Source organism: Anolis sagrei, chromosome 4, assembly GCF_037176765.1.
Source record: "Anolis sagrei isolate rAnoSag1 chromosome 4, rAnoSag1.mat, whole genome shotgun sequence".
Lineage (NCBI taxonomy): Eukaryota > Metazoa > Chordata > Lepidosauria > Squamata > Dactyloidae > Anolis > Anolis sagrei.
The window spans coordinates 133,569,897-133,585,352 of record NC_090024.1 but is presented as its reverse complement, the minus strand read 5'-3'; the positions used below and the strand labels follow the sequence as shown (position 1 = coordinate 133,585,352).

Sequence of the window (15,456 nt, the reverse complement as noted above, 5' to 3'; positions counted from 1 at the left end):
TTACAGTTTATGGAAATATTGAGAAGTGACTCAACCACTTCTTGAGTAGACATGGAAACTGGATCTAACGGGTTTACAGAAAAGTTTGTCTCCTGCCCCCAAAGAAGTTGCTGATCTTTTTTCTTCAGTAACCATTAAACATATGGACAACTAATTAAATTAATTGCCCCACTCCAATTTGCCCTTTCCTAATGCACCCCCTTTTTATATACCAGAAAGAGAAAAATTCTACCAAGACCTAGCTGATAAAAATACCTTTAGAACAAAAGATGTATTTATAGGTTCCAGCTCAATTTCCCTGGAGCAACTCATAACAAAAACTGGCTAATGCCAAATATAATTGGCTTAATGTAGGTCATGTTCTAATGTTTGCAGTACTTTTTTTAAAAGTCAGAGACTTCTACATCTCTCACAGTCTTTGGATTGTTGACTGCAGACCCAAGCATTAATGGGTCAGGAATGAGCAGACAAAAGTGCTATGTTCCTGATCCATTGTGCCAAGATTCTTTGGGAAACAGGGTCCCATCTACAGTTTGAAAGTGCATCAATTAGAACTTCCTGACTGTGAGAGCCGTTCAGCAGTGGAACTCTCTGCCCCGGAGTGTGGTGGAGGCTCCTTCTTTGGAAGCTTTTAAGCAGAGGCTGGATGGCCATTTGTCAGGGGTGATTTGAATGCAATTTTCCTGGTTCTTGGCAGGGGGTTGGACTGGATGGCCCATGAGGTCTCTTCCAACTCTTTGATTCTATGATTCTATGATTCTATAATTACATGGTCAGTTTAGATGCATATGATGTCGTACAGTGTAGTTACACTGCATTATGAGTCTACGCTGACCATATAATGTAGTTTGAGATAGGGTCTCAAACTACATTACATTAGACTTGTAAGAAGCTAGAGCAGAGCTTTCCAAACATTTCATGTTTGTGACACACTTTTTAGACATGCCGCATTTCACGACACAGGAATTCAGTTTTACTAGCAAACTGGAAGTTAAACCAGCCTTTTATAAAAGATATGAACACATGCATAAACTAATAACAAAATGTATGAGGACACAACATATTTCAAGAAAACCTTTAATTCATATTTTAAATATATCACTTATTGCTTATTTCGCATAGACTTAGATATTTCTCATTACGTTCATGCAACACACCTATACACTGCAGCCAACACACTAATGTGTCACGACACACAATTTGGAAAGCTCTAAGCTAGAGTTTGCCATTCCCCAGCACTGCCATTTGCTAGCACTGATGGCTGGGTCAGTTGTTGTAAAGCGATGGCTCTGAAATTAATTAACAGATAGAACATCATCTCACCTATGAGAGCCAACATGTGACCTAGTATATCCCCAGCATGCTGGGTGGGAAATAACTCTTACATCCATATGTTGCTGGAATGCCTACTCACTACATTGTGAATAACTACCTTATACCACAAGTCAATTAATCCACGTGTCAAAACTCAAGGCCCGTGGGCCAAATCTGGCCCACCATGTCATTTTATGTGGCCCTCTGGATGCTAGGCTATGACTCCTGTATTCTTCATCATTAAATAGATAGATATATAGGAGTCACGGTGGCGCAATAGGTTAATCCCTTGTGTTGGCTGAAGGTCAGAGGTTTGAATCCACAAGATGGGGTAGGGTCCCATCTGTCAGCTCCAGCTTCACATGTGGGGGCATGAGAGAAGTCTTTCATAGGATAGTAACACATTCGGGCATCCCCTTGCAGACAGCCAATTCTCTCACACCAGAAGCGACTTGCAGTTTCTCAAGTCACTTCTGAAACGATAAAAAATCAGTAGATATCATGACTAGAGCTAATGGGAATTGTTATACAGTAACATTGGGAAGGCTGCAGTTTTGCTATTAAGTCTGGGGTTTGGATTGAGATACAAGGCTTGTGGATATGATGTCTGATTTTAAAATGTTGTTCAATCTTTTCCGAACCTTAGAGCCACAAGTGCTGTTAGACTGCTATTCCTATCATCCCTAGTCCACATGGTGGATCATCAAAAGTGATGGGAGTTATCATTCAGTAACAACTGGGGACACAAATTGGATAAAAACTAAAGAGCACTGAACATTATGTAAAAAAATATATAGTTGGCCCTCTGTAGCCACGGATTATCAATCCATGGATTCAACAATCCTTTGAAGGCAACCACTAGGCTGATGTGGCTCTCAATGTAAATGAGCCTGGGCCCGTGTAATCTATTACATTAAAAAGGAAGAAGGCCATGTTTTTTAAAACCACCATAATACTATTCCTTCTCTCTCACAACCTCTCCTAAAGATATGATAGTTTAGATGGGTTCATATGCCACGTATATGCGATTTACTGACCTGGAAGATTAAAAGACGCAGCCTGTTATTTTTATATTTAAATCTGATTTCCAGATTAACCTGGTGCCTTGTGGATTTTCAAGTTTTGACTTTATAATCCATTTGGGAATTGGCCCTAAAGTGGAGAGGAAGCCTAAATTCCAAGGCAGAAGAGCATAAAAAGTATAGAACAAAATACCCAAATAGCAGGAAGTCCTGCTGGAAGAATGCCAGAAGTCCTCTCTCCTTCTCAATGTCTTCAGAAACCATTTTGTGTTTGGTCAATTAGTTGGATTATTTATTGTTCCTGCCATTGAGTTCATTTTTATGAAATTATTTTTTAAATGAGTATCTGTAACGATTTGCAGATGGTCTATAAAATGGAGTGGGAGAGTGTTAATACGAAGGAAGGATATTGTGCCAATGTAATCATATCTGTTGCAACCCAGTCATGACCATGAACTGGGGGAGGGAGTTTTCTACTGTCTTCATACTTGTCTTTTGCCCCAAGATCTCACTGTAGTTGCACCCCTCCTTTCACTACTCTGCATTTATAAATAGGTGTGTGTCTCTGATTCAATTGAATCCTGAGTACAGAGCTGGGACAATTCTGAGAGTTGTGTGTCTCTCCAGGGCAAAGTGGGATGCCCTCCAGGTGGACCTTTCCAGGTTTTCATCAGCCGCTCTTCACTTTCCCTATCCAGAAAATGACAGGGTGGATAAATGAGGGGAGGGAAACAAAGTAGGTGAATAATAGGTCTACATACTAATCAGAAGAGACAGTTTACCAAGGCTCCGCATTCAAATTGCTCTCGGGGAGAGATGTTAAATCTTATATAATCTTTTACTCAAGTCTGCTCTGTGCTGTTAGTTCTGCCTCAACTGAGCACAAACAGTTTAGAGCTTGAAGAGAAAGAGTGAGAGCTTTTTTTTTTTTGGCTATCACTTCATCCTTCCTGATTTCATTCCTTAACCAAACCAATCCTTCCCTCTATTTCAACTCCCCTATCCTTTTCTTACATTCTTCTTAATCATTTTCTTCTCATTTCATTTATAATCTAAGTGGGTTGTTTGTTTGTTTGTTTGTTTGTTTAGACACACCAACAAACCTACAATAACTAGAATTTAGTTATTGTAGGTAGTATCGCCTCCCTTCATCTCTAAAGGGATGCTCAAAGATGAGGAATAGATCATAGGAACATTGCAAAATAAATGGCAAAAAGTGGAAGTACTTACAAGACAAATTATAGAGGATTTAAAAAGAGAGGCCAGGAAAATCAAAATAGAGAAGTATAAAGAAATGGAAAGGAAATTTATTTGGAAATGGTACCAAACCCCAGCACAGCTATCAAAAATGATTACAGGAAAAAGTTCAACATGTTGGCACTGGAGGTTAAGCAAAGGATGGTATGCCCACATGTGGTGGGAATGTCCAAAGGCAAAATCTTTTTGGGAACAAATAAGGAAGAAATGGAGAAATTATTTAAAATACCACTTCAAGTAAATATGGAGTTGATGTTGATGAGAATATTGGGGAACAATAAGGTCGATGTAAAAAAATCAAGATTTATTCAGAGCAATGATTCTTACAAGAAAGGCAGTAATAGCATGAGTTTGGAAAGAAAAAAAATGGAATATGGTAAATCGGAACAACTACTTGTTTGATCAGGTCCAACCAGATATTATAGCAAGTTTAACCTGTGGAGATAAGAAGGAAGATAAAATGAGAAAAATTAAAAAGAAATGGTGGCTATATATGGAATGGATAAAAAGTGATGAAGCCAATGTAAATAATGTACAGAGGTGGGAAAAGCAAAGCTCATGATTGAAGTTAAAATTATAATGGAAATTGTGGTATGAGTACGTGGTGGGGGGAGAAAAAAAGAGTTAATTGTACTAAGATATATTCGATAAATGAGTGGTTAATGTAAAAAAAGAGGAAGAGTGAGTAATAGGAAGAGGGTGAGGGAATGTTGTAATAGATAAATGACGTGCATGGAATATAGGTACAAAATCTACTCATATAACAAATTATATATATTTTTAAAAACCTCCCTTCATCTCTACTGATCCTTGGCTCAGTTATATAACTATTTACTCAGGATAATTTTTTTTAATTACCAATATGTGTCTGGAATGCAGTCTTATACTTTTTTTCCTTATCTGTCCTCTGCACACACTTACCAAATTAATGCTAAGTAGTTGTGTATTATTTGTACACTATTTGTAGGAGCCTTGAAATACAAGAGCAAAAGCCAGAAGTAATGCCACACTGAGAAGTAGATGGCCCTTCCTTCATGTTAATGCCAGAGAGTAGGCACATGGTATAGCAGAATACAGATGGCCATTAGCAAGATATGTTACATAGGTTAACTTGTGAGCAGTCTTCACAGTTCTAGAAGTAGGACAAAGCACAGCATGTGAGCTATACTGGCACTGCTAACAAATTCTCACTGATTATGAAGGACGCTTGGTCTGGGAGACAGCATTTCCATCCCACTATACCACAACCTACAATTTAAATGGATGCATGCTGGAAGACTCTGGAGGTTTTTAAACAGAGGCTGGATGGCCATGTGTCAGGAGTGCTTGGATTGTGTTCCTGCATGGCAAAATGGGGTTGGACTGCGTGGCCCTTGGGGCCTCTTCCAACTCTATGATTCTTTCAAGAAGAGCACCAAGTAGTTCATGATGTGGGAGGAAGATAGAACTACAATTAGTCTTTAACATTCATTGTGGTTAGGAGTACACAACCCTTGTGAATGTGAAAAATGTGAATTAAAGAAATAATTCTCTCTTTTTTAAAACTTAGAGAGCATCTCTCTCAGAATCTGTAGGTTCTCTAGCATGATGTGAAGGTCAATCTCCACTGGAAGCTGACCATAGAATTGCACTGGAGAGCCTATCAATTTCTAGAGATGTGCCTCCAACATGATTCTGTGATCAACCTCTAGCAGAGGTTGACTATAAAGCACTGGAGGGCTCTCTAGATTTCTAGAGAGAACATCTTATTCAAATCCATAAATAATCAACCTCATAAATGTAGAGGACCAGCTGTACACATATTTCTCTGCTATACTATGCCAGATTCTGCTTCTTGCTAATTCTAAGAATATTAATGCAACCCTTTAATTAAAACAGAAATATAGATCTGTTTATTGATTAGTCCACTGACCATATCAACAATAAAAGACAAAAACAAAAATAATTAAAATAGATAACAATACTGAGGTGGGGACAGGGAGAGATTTGTGTGTTGTATGCCACAGAATTAAATGGAAACTAGATATCACCTGTCTATTTGATAAGTACAATTATGCCAAAATTTCAAATCATTCAGATAAAAAATGTCATAGGTACAGCAATTAAAATACTCTACTCCAATCGTCAGACAGGCATTTCATATATTTCTGTCATATTTTGATGAAAACTATTGATGTACTTCATTCAGGCTTATTGCAGAAGGCAATTCTTCATTGGTTTGCTTTGCAGCAGTTCAGAATTTATTAAGGTTTCCCTGAACTGCTGAAGCCGATGGCGCTGGCTGCTGGCAACATTATCTCATGCATGCCTGCATTCATTCTGAAGCGAGTTGCTGCTCGTATTCCATGGTTTGCAGAAGGATTCTACGTACAGCATTTAATTCCTTTACGGATGTAACATCACAGGCTAATTTCTATGTAACTACATGGAATAGGACCCTGGCATGGATGATATGAGGGCATCCCTGTGAGATGCCTCAGGCACAACCCTTTTTTGTTTCTGTCATTGAAAACTCTGAGAAAGAATTCTAGAGCAGTTTGGAAGGAGAGTAAAAGATGTGAGAGAGGGAAAAGATAGCGAGGCTGCATGGAGTGAATAAAAATCATCTGCTAGGGAAGACCAAAAAATGCAACCAAATCCACTCAGCCCAGCATTTATCCAGCTGTGGCTTTGACACCAGAATGTGACAGTAGAGGCGCAAAGCTACATACCACCTCCAGGCTAAACTGAAGCAGACAGATCTTAAAGAAAAGAGGTACTAATTGTCATCAGTATGAGATTACTGATTTTTCAGATGCCATTTTCCCCTAGGTTTGTTGCTTTTATTTGGAAACTCATCTAAAATTACATGGCTAGCTGTGTTTTTCCTCCTCCTCCTCCTCCTCCTCCTGCTCCTCCTCATTATTATTATTATTATTTAAATATTAAGGTTTATTTAGAAATATATGAGATGTTTCATTTCCAGAAAAATGAAAAAACAATGGGGTTGTTTATCTGCTTTGAGCCAAACCAAAGAAAGCTCAGATTTGATTAAGTTAGGAATGGGGTAAGTTCCTCCAATGTCCTTAGACTCTCTCCTCTCCCCATTAATTATTTTCCCCCGAATTATTATTTTTTCATTGCTGTAAAATTCAGTGGCTTTGCTTTCCAGCCCTTCTGCCCAATCCTGAAGTTTCTCAAAAGGTTGATAGGGAGTGTAAATCAGCTGGAAATTGACCAAGAACAGAATTAGAAGTGATGTGACGTCACCTCCAGTCACCAAAGACCTGCCAATACAGACACCCTCCCCCCCAGGGGTGGGCAGGGAACTACAGGAATGAATACTTTCCCCTATCCCCTCTGCATTTGCCAAACCCTGGATTAGGCCTGCAGTTATAATCCTTTCTACCTTCTTTCTTCTTTCCTTTCTTTTCTTCTAGTAGCACATTTTAAGACTTACTATATGGCTATATTTTCCAATAACAATACAGTACATATTTTCCAATAGCAAATATTTATCTTATTGTTCAACACCGAAGTTGCCCTCCCTTACATGCAAAGTGCCATGAGAAAAAGTAAACATTTTTTCTAAAAAATCTCCCATAAAAACCTAGCAGTTTTTGCCATTGCATTCTGCAGAAAACTGCTAAATGGACTAACACAATGTAGCTAAGTAACATTAGTTTCCTTCTTGACTATCACTCAAGGAATATTTGATTTTGCAAGCATTTCAAAGTATGTCACCAGCTAATTTCAACAGGAAACCTTAAATTCTGCTAACATTATTCTGGGGTGGTTAAGCGTCAGTGATGCAGTTAATCCTCCATAGTCTTTATTCCAAATTTATTCTTGATTTGAAATGTGCTAACAAAGGTGTAACCTTGATACATCCTAGAATTCAGCACCTTGGATAGCTCTTTCAAACTATGAGGTCTCTACAGAGGAAATTAACTTCAGCACTGACATGAGAGATACTAGTCACTCCTGACTTCTACTGTCCATCCATACTATTGTAAAATGGAGGGTTTGAAGTTCATGGCCATGCCATTGGGTATGCTGTCTCTATTCTTAAATCAGATCTATGTTTGCATCCTTTGTTATAAGGAGCCAGGTAATATGTGTGAAAAATCTGAATTTAAGACAGTTTTATATGTTGATGATATTATGCTCCTTGTGGAGAAATAAATATCATCATCATCATTTGTCTGTAGATCTGATTCTTCCTTACCGTGATCTGAGTGATAATATTGTTTTGATGTCATTTTTGCTTATGTTATTAATTGTGTCTATGCCTTTAGGGCCAATACTTCACCGACAGTTTTTGCCAACTGTAACTTATTTTGCTGTTCAGCTTCTATTAGGTATTTAGCTCTGATTTAGAGTAAAGGAAGGTGTAGTTTTTCCCCAGGATATTGCCCAAACCATTTAGCTGAAATTCTCTCCACTATGGTCAAAATGCCTCCTGATTTGAATAAGCACAGTAAAATTAGGTATTTCAGGTATGATTAAAATACTTAAGATGAATCTTCTACTGCAGATATATATTTTGCACATCTCATTATATATCCTTCAAACTCATTTTCCGAAAATTAATATTGTACAGTATTTAGGAAACGTATACACAGTGGGGCAGGAAACAATCACCATGCCATTTTTCACTTTGAAAGATGCAAATGTTATTGTCCAAAATGGGTTTAATTTTCTATGCTAGGATTTATATAATAATTTCTGACTCATACAAATGCCTGGCAAATACAGCTGACTCATACTGAGGGCTGGCAAATACTCTTCCGTCAGTGAACCTTTGGGCATTTCAGTTAAATATAAGCAATTCAATACGTGCAATCCTACTTTGTGGCTTATAATATGGGTATGCCTAGTGCTGACCTCTTTCTGGCTGGATGTATCACAATATATTAATTTTGTATTACAAAACATCTTAAATATTTTAGACTCAAATGTCCTTGTATGTACTTTTAAATTATATTCCTGCAATTTAGAATATAACTTATCATAAGTGTGGTTAGATTCTGGATGGCTGGGTGGCACAACTCAATCCACTTAACCTTTCTTTGGGATCAGGAAACAAAAAAGGCTGATTGGTCACTTGAAAAGGTAAAATGTAAAAGAGGGAGCAAGGGAGCAATTCCAAGAGAAAACCAAGCATGATTTCCAAGTCCTGAATAGTCTGGTGAATCTAGGAGGAGGAGACGGATTGTAAAACTGAAGGATACAGCTATAGAAAGGAGAAGGAGGATTGCTTAGTTTCAAATAAAAAGATAGCACTGATGAGTGATGTGGCACAGACTTGGCTGGGGAAGGGGAAGGTGTTGTACTGTCAGTTACCACCCTCTTTCTTCTAGATTTAGTTCATCTCTCCAACAGAGATGAATTTTCCAACAGAGCAAATTGTGTTATTCTCAAATGCATAATTTTTCCATTCCCTTTCCCTCCCTCAGATCACACTAAGGCTTTTAGGAGCTTAGACTGTGGAATTAGTACAAAATGAGGACTTCCTTGTGTGAATTTAAAGAATGGATAAATAGGTTCAAGATAAACAACATTTGAGAGGACTGGCTTTTTATTCATGTCTTTTTAAAAAAAACTGACACAAGGATATTTCATATTGTAGGAAAGGAAGCTTTCAAAACTTCATTTCTTATCCTCCATCATTTTTTGTCAAACTGAAACATTCTGGCTAAGATGATAAAGGAAATAAATTGTGTACAAATATACGCAGCCCCTAGGTTATGAACAAGATAGGTGCTATAGGTTTGTTCTTAAGTTGAATTTGCATGTAAGTCAGAACATGTACATTGTTTCAGTCTAACTCCAGCCAAACATATTTTTAAGTTTTTTCAGGCTGAATGGCCATTGTTCCAGAAGCATTCTCTCCTGATGTTTCACCTACATCTATGGCAGGCATCCTTAGAGGTTGTGAGGACCTCACAACCTTTGAGGATGCCTGCCATAGATGCAGGTGAAACATCAGGATAGAATGCTTCTGGAACATGGCCATACTACCCGAAAAACTTACAACAACCCAGTGATTCCGGCCATGAAAGTCTTCTGCAATAGATATTTTTTAAAGTTTTGCAATACATATATTTTAAAGTTTTGGATAGCATAGGGAAGGATTAACATTCCCGCAAATTTTGATCTGCTGTCTGTGCCCCTGTGAGAAGACTTCACCTCACTTTCTGTCCATGTGACAATTTGATTTTGAAAATGTTGACGTGCCATGGAAACAAGGATTGGTGATAAAATTTCAGAGGACACCTTTTTTCCCCTGTGATAATACTTCCAGGAGTTCCCTTCCTAGTGGTACATTTATTTCCTCACACTTTCTGTTGTTCTATCCCCGTTTGTAACTAGGAGTCATATGTAAGTTGGATGTTTGTAACTCGGGGACTGCCTATTCACAAAGTTAATTGTTCTTTATTTCTTACAATTTTAATTAATGACTTTCCCCCCAAAATTCTGAGAACTTGACGGCTGTTGGAGTAATTGCAGACTATTAACTTCAAAGGCCGCATAAGGACTAAGAGTCTGATGAGTGCACCAAAATTTGCTGATTTGTTTAAAAAGTCAAGATTAAAATGAGACAGCATTTAGATGAGTGATGTCAACCATCCAATAATGATGGAGCACAAAGTGCTCTAAATGAACCCATCTGTGCAGGCGCTTTATGCTCTGCTACAATACAAATAGAGAAAATTCACAGATTTGAACAGTATGCACTTTAAATAAATGCTGTTTGAGTGTAAAAGTGATGCCCTCCAGTTTCTCTCATCTAAATGGGATCTTATTTTGCTTCAATGTTCTGTCGAGATATCATATTTTTTTTATCTTGCAAAGTATTCTGGTGGGTACTTCTGTAAAAACCACCACTTCCTTGTTCCCACCATTGTCTATTTGTCATAATATTGCTGTACTTCTTGATATTGGATCCATTTACTGACAAACTGGCCAGTGAAGGTTTTTGGCAAATGTATTTGATTTGCCATCCAATAATTGATTCAGAAAGTGTAATATACTTTTCTGACCATAACCCAGCATTGCTCCTTTGAAGATGAGTTCTTCTGCTTGTTCTTCATTTGTTGTCATTTTCTATTTCCCTGCATTAACTATTACAGTAACATATATACTCACTCATGTATAAGACAAGTGCAGGTTTGGGAGGCAAAATTATGGATTTTGATATGACCCATGGATAAGTCAAATGTCAATCCATAGTGGGAGAAAAGTAAAAAGGGACTAGCTGTCCTTCAATTCTGCTGCCATTTCTGAATCTAAGCATTAAAAAAGGCCAAAAGTAGTGCCATAATTGTGATAGTAGAGATGGATGGTAGTTCTTTTAGGTTGGGCTAAACTTACGTCTTTTAATACTCTACTCAGAGCAAGGGATGGCTCCCTTTTTTTTTTTTTACAAATCTTAAGATAAAGTTTTTAGGGACCTTGTTTTTATTAACATTTCTAGACAAATATATAGTTCTCTTTGTTGTTACACACAATTAGCTGCTTGCATTCAGGATTTTGACTCTATTTCTGTCATCTTTTACTTTTGCTTCTTGTCCTTCTTTAACAGCTTACATATATTTAACAGCTTACATAGAGTTTCATTGGTTATCCATTGAGATCTCTCTCCTTTTTTTGACTGCAGATAGTGTCATTTAGCATTTTCCCCTGACATTATCCCTGGCTTCACTCCAGAATGCCTCTAGCTTCCAGTCAACTGAATTTAATTGTGCAAATCTTTTTTTTTATGATACCTTTAAATTCTATGAAGATAATATTGCAGGTTGGCTTTTGGCTTGATGGTTAGTTCGGAGTTCTTCTTTACCTTTCCTCTAATTTTTAACATCAGTTTATGCTCTACACCACAATGTCCTCCTGATCATTTTTTCAGAAAGAACAAAGCTTCACCGTCTTCTACTCCTGATGTAGTCTATTTTATTTCTATATTGGTTATCAGGTGATGTATATATGGATACAGTTGCCTGTTTGATGCTTCAAGAATGATTTTTCTATGAATAAATGGTTGGCCTTACATAATTCAATCAATCACTCTATTATTTCATTTCCTGGCCCTTGGCCAAATTTGCCTATAATCTTTTTATTTTGAGCTTTCCTACTTTTGCATTTCAAATTCCTTTTATTAACAAGAGGTCCTGTTTGGGCATTGTTCATTTCCTCTTGGATTTAAGCATCAAATCTTTTAATTTCAACTTCTAACTAACTCTATAGTTAGAGTATAATCATGCCTTATGAGTATATACTGACTTTGCCTTATACCCCTTGACTCCATTTGCCACATCTCTCTTCACTATTAATGCTACCCAATTTCTATAATTATATGGCTGAAAATGTCCCATTCATATCAATTTTAGTTCATTCATCCCAAATATTGCAAGATATATATATTCTAATTATTTTGTATTATTTTAGCTTCCACTCATTCATATGTGCTTTGCAGCTTCCTATTTTCCCTTCAGCTCTGAGCACAACTAACATCCTTTTGTCTTGAATCCAGTGCTACTCATAGTTGCCTTCTGCTGTACCCCATTTTGGATTGTCTCTTAACAGAATTTCCATAGTAAAATACATTCAAAAGAGATTTACCATGCCTCCTTCTGTGCAGTACTAACAAATGCCAGCTGTGGTGACACTGTTGTCTTGGATAGATCTTCTAACAAATCACTCACAACTCCCTCATCACTGCTGCTGTCCAGTAGCCATTTGGCATATTTAATCTGGCTCCTGAGTGAAAGCCTGTCAGACAGAGAGACTTTCGCAGTAGCATTGTTACTGTTGAAGGCTTTCATGGCCAGAATCACTGGGTTGTTGTAGGTTTTTCAGAAGCATTCTACAACATGGCCATACAGCCCAAAAAAACTACAACAACCCAGAATTGTTACTGTTAGCATAGCCTTTTGCCTCATGGGAACATACAATCCCACCAGCACAGAAAACTAGTGTCATAGTAGGGATAGATATGGAATAGGCACAGAATTCATCATCTTTAAAATTTTGGATTGTATGCATGTCAAAATCAGCTGAGTAAGTAGGCAGTTATTTCTGAAATATCAGAAGTGTTTGTTGAATATGATTTTCACAAGGCTATGCTGACATTTTACAGTACTACATGATTTGCAATGACTAGTTGAAGATGAATATATTATGCAGGTTTAAGATATTAGTGTATTAATTTGCAGTATTCAAACCGTGCTGTGGATCCCCATTTTTCTTGGTGAAGCATTTAGTGGTTTTGGCACAGAATCTTGGTGCCTTCTTACGAAATGGTGACAAAAGGCCACTTTGCACAAAAATGAAAGTAGGAATGACATCAAGCATAAGTCACGAATGCTTCTTGGTCTCACATAAGGAAGGGGGGAAAGCTAGAAACTAGAATCCCCACTCTTGTGCAATTACTGTTTTGTTTTCTGGGAAGCAAATAATGAATCTGGCTTTAATTAGGTCTCAACAACAAATCTGCCATCATTATCTGGTCAGAAAAAAATGCAGTATAATGCATAGACAATGGGAAACAAAGAGGATGACTCTGAAATCATATACAAATCATCAACACCCGGAAGGATTTCCTCTGCAAATCGGTTATTTATTTCATTAACCAATCCTTTTTGATTCTAAAGTTACTCCAATAGACAGCAGTACCAGTCCTCATGTGCAGCAATAGTAGTAGTAGTAATAGTAGTAGTAGTAGTAGTTGTTGTTGTTGTTATTTAATTACCTGCTTCTCCTTGTGGCTCAATAATTTTATGTTCATTAAAGAACACTTCCTTCAACTATAACATATAGCAATGAATACTTCCATAACTACTACTCAGTTGAGTCTCTTCATAAACAAACTAAAAAAATAATATTTTGAATGCCCAGTTACAACTTCTTATATAAGAGCAGTACAGTGACAGCATCTTTAAGGGCCTAAATAAAGGGGAAAGAATGCCAAGAAAATGCTAGATCTATACATCCCATATCAGATGGGCACCATGTGATCCAGTCCTCTGCCATGATATCCTCCTCACCAAAAAGAACCATGATGTTACTACTGATATTTGTACAAAGCTGTAGCGGTCTGAGCCTACCCAGATTGCCACTCCAAACATATGAAGATAATTATCATCTACATCTTTATTCTCAAAATGAACCTAACATGCACACCACAGAGCGTCATGGAGAAACTGGAAACTTGATTGATGGCATTGGGACAATGCCACATGCTAGTCAGCCAGCCGACAGTACAACACAATATATCTTTGACAATTTAAGGATATAGAAAGATGAAGGCACCTGGGAAAAATCTGTGACTTCTTTGAAAATTTGAAAAGTTTAAGAAATGCACCACAATTCATAGCAATCACATCACAGGCGAAGATGCAAGTGCTGGCATCCAAGCAGTTGCAAAATTCCCCATTCAGTTCAAAGCTGTAGTGGAGCAAACAGACTGCTCTTCAAACCTGTTGTTCATTGGAGATGAAACAAGGCTTTCTTGGGAAGCATTTGCTCTCAGAAGCATTTTTTGGAAGCATTTGTCTCCAGAAACCTTTATCTTCCCCCAGAGGTGAAAAGCTCCAAGATTTCAGTTAGCCAAGGACTATTTGATCCTGCTGCTGAGCAAAAATGCTTCAGAAATTCAGAAAGAAGTCAATGCTTGCTTACCATTCTATGACACTTTGAGCCATGAAGGATTTTCCTATACCATAGTTTCCATTAATATGGAAATCCTGGGTAAAAACTGGTATGCTTAAAGACAGCTTTGCTTCTCATTTTTATTCTGCTGCTCAGCTTTTTTTCTTCACTATGCAAAATAGTTTTAAGATTCAGTTGCTATTGGACAGTGTTGTAGGGCTGTCATATCAATCTTAGTTCAGTTCAAATCTGCACACATGTAGAAGTATCCCCCCCCCCCCCTTCCATTCAAAGATGACATCAGTTCTACAGCTAATGAACCAAAGCACTGTTTGTAAGTTTTGAAACCAACTGTAGAATAGATTAGCAAGGAATTCTGAAAAAATTGCAACGTACTGAAGGACCTCATCATATGTGCAAAGGGATAGCGGGAGACAAACGAGAGAACCGTCTTATTCCCATTCCTCCCATTGAGGTCCATCTTCTCCCTTTCCACGTCCTTTTCCTATAGAGGTCCATATTTCCTCCACTTTGTGCCATTTGGAGTTGGGTAAGACCCAATTCTTCCAAAAGCACTCTGGGCTCTGTTTCTCTATGCTGTCAAAATGGAGCCCCACAAAGCCCCAACGGAAGTTGCCATGCATGATGTGATGGACTCTGTGGGATTCCATTTCAGCAGCATAGAGGAATAGGGAGAAGACACAGGGAAGTCTGCATCTGATGAGGTCGGAAACCAATAAACAATATCAGCAATACCTGAGAAGAGGTTGACAGATTAGTATATATGGCATCTTAATGGCATTTGTCAATACTGTGTCCCACTGTGTGTTAAGAAAAACTTGTTTGACTGGAACATGAGATTCATTTAGTTAGCATTACATTTGTGAAAAAGGTTAAGGCTTTGATGAAGTTGGTATGAATAAGGTCCAGGATTTCTTTGATGGCTATGGTGAACCACTAATGAAGTAAGGACTGCAAGAGCTGATGGAGAAACAAGTGGCACGAGAGAGCACAGGAGAGAGTGTTAACAACAAAGATTTGTCTGTTATTTAAGTGAGATCTCTCTTGCCTTTGAGGTTCTGTCAGAAAATGATCCTGACTTTGATCAAAGCTGTGCTCAAAGGTTTAGACTGCTACAGTGAGACAAACATGATAAAAGAAAGATAGCAAGGCAGACATCACTGGGTGCATTTTGAAAGTAGTCTGTAGAAAATCCACAATATTTTTGTTTGCT

General features: G+C 37.8%; 1 protein-coding gene across 5 annotated transcripts in view; it reads left to right on the top strand.

Annotated features, from left to right (window-relative positions):
- Positions 1-15,456, top strand: part of PCDH1 (protocadherin 1) — a 142,955-nt gene that overhangs the window by 106,876 nt on the left and 20,623 nt on the right. The gene's annotated exons all lie outside the window — the stretch shown is intronic.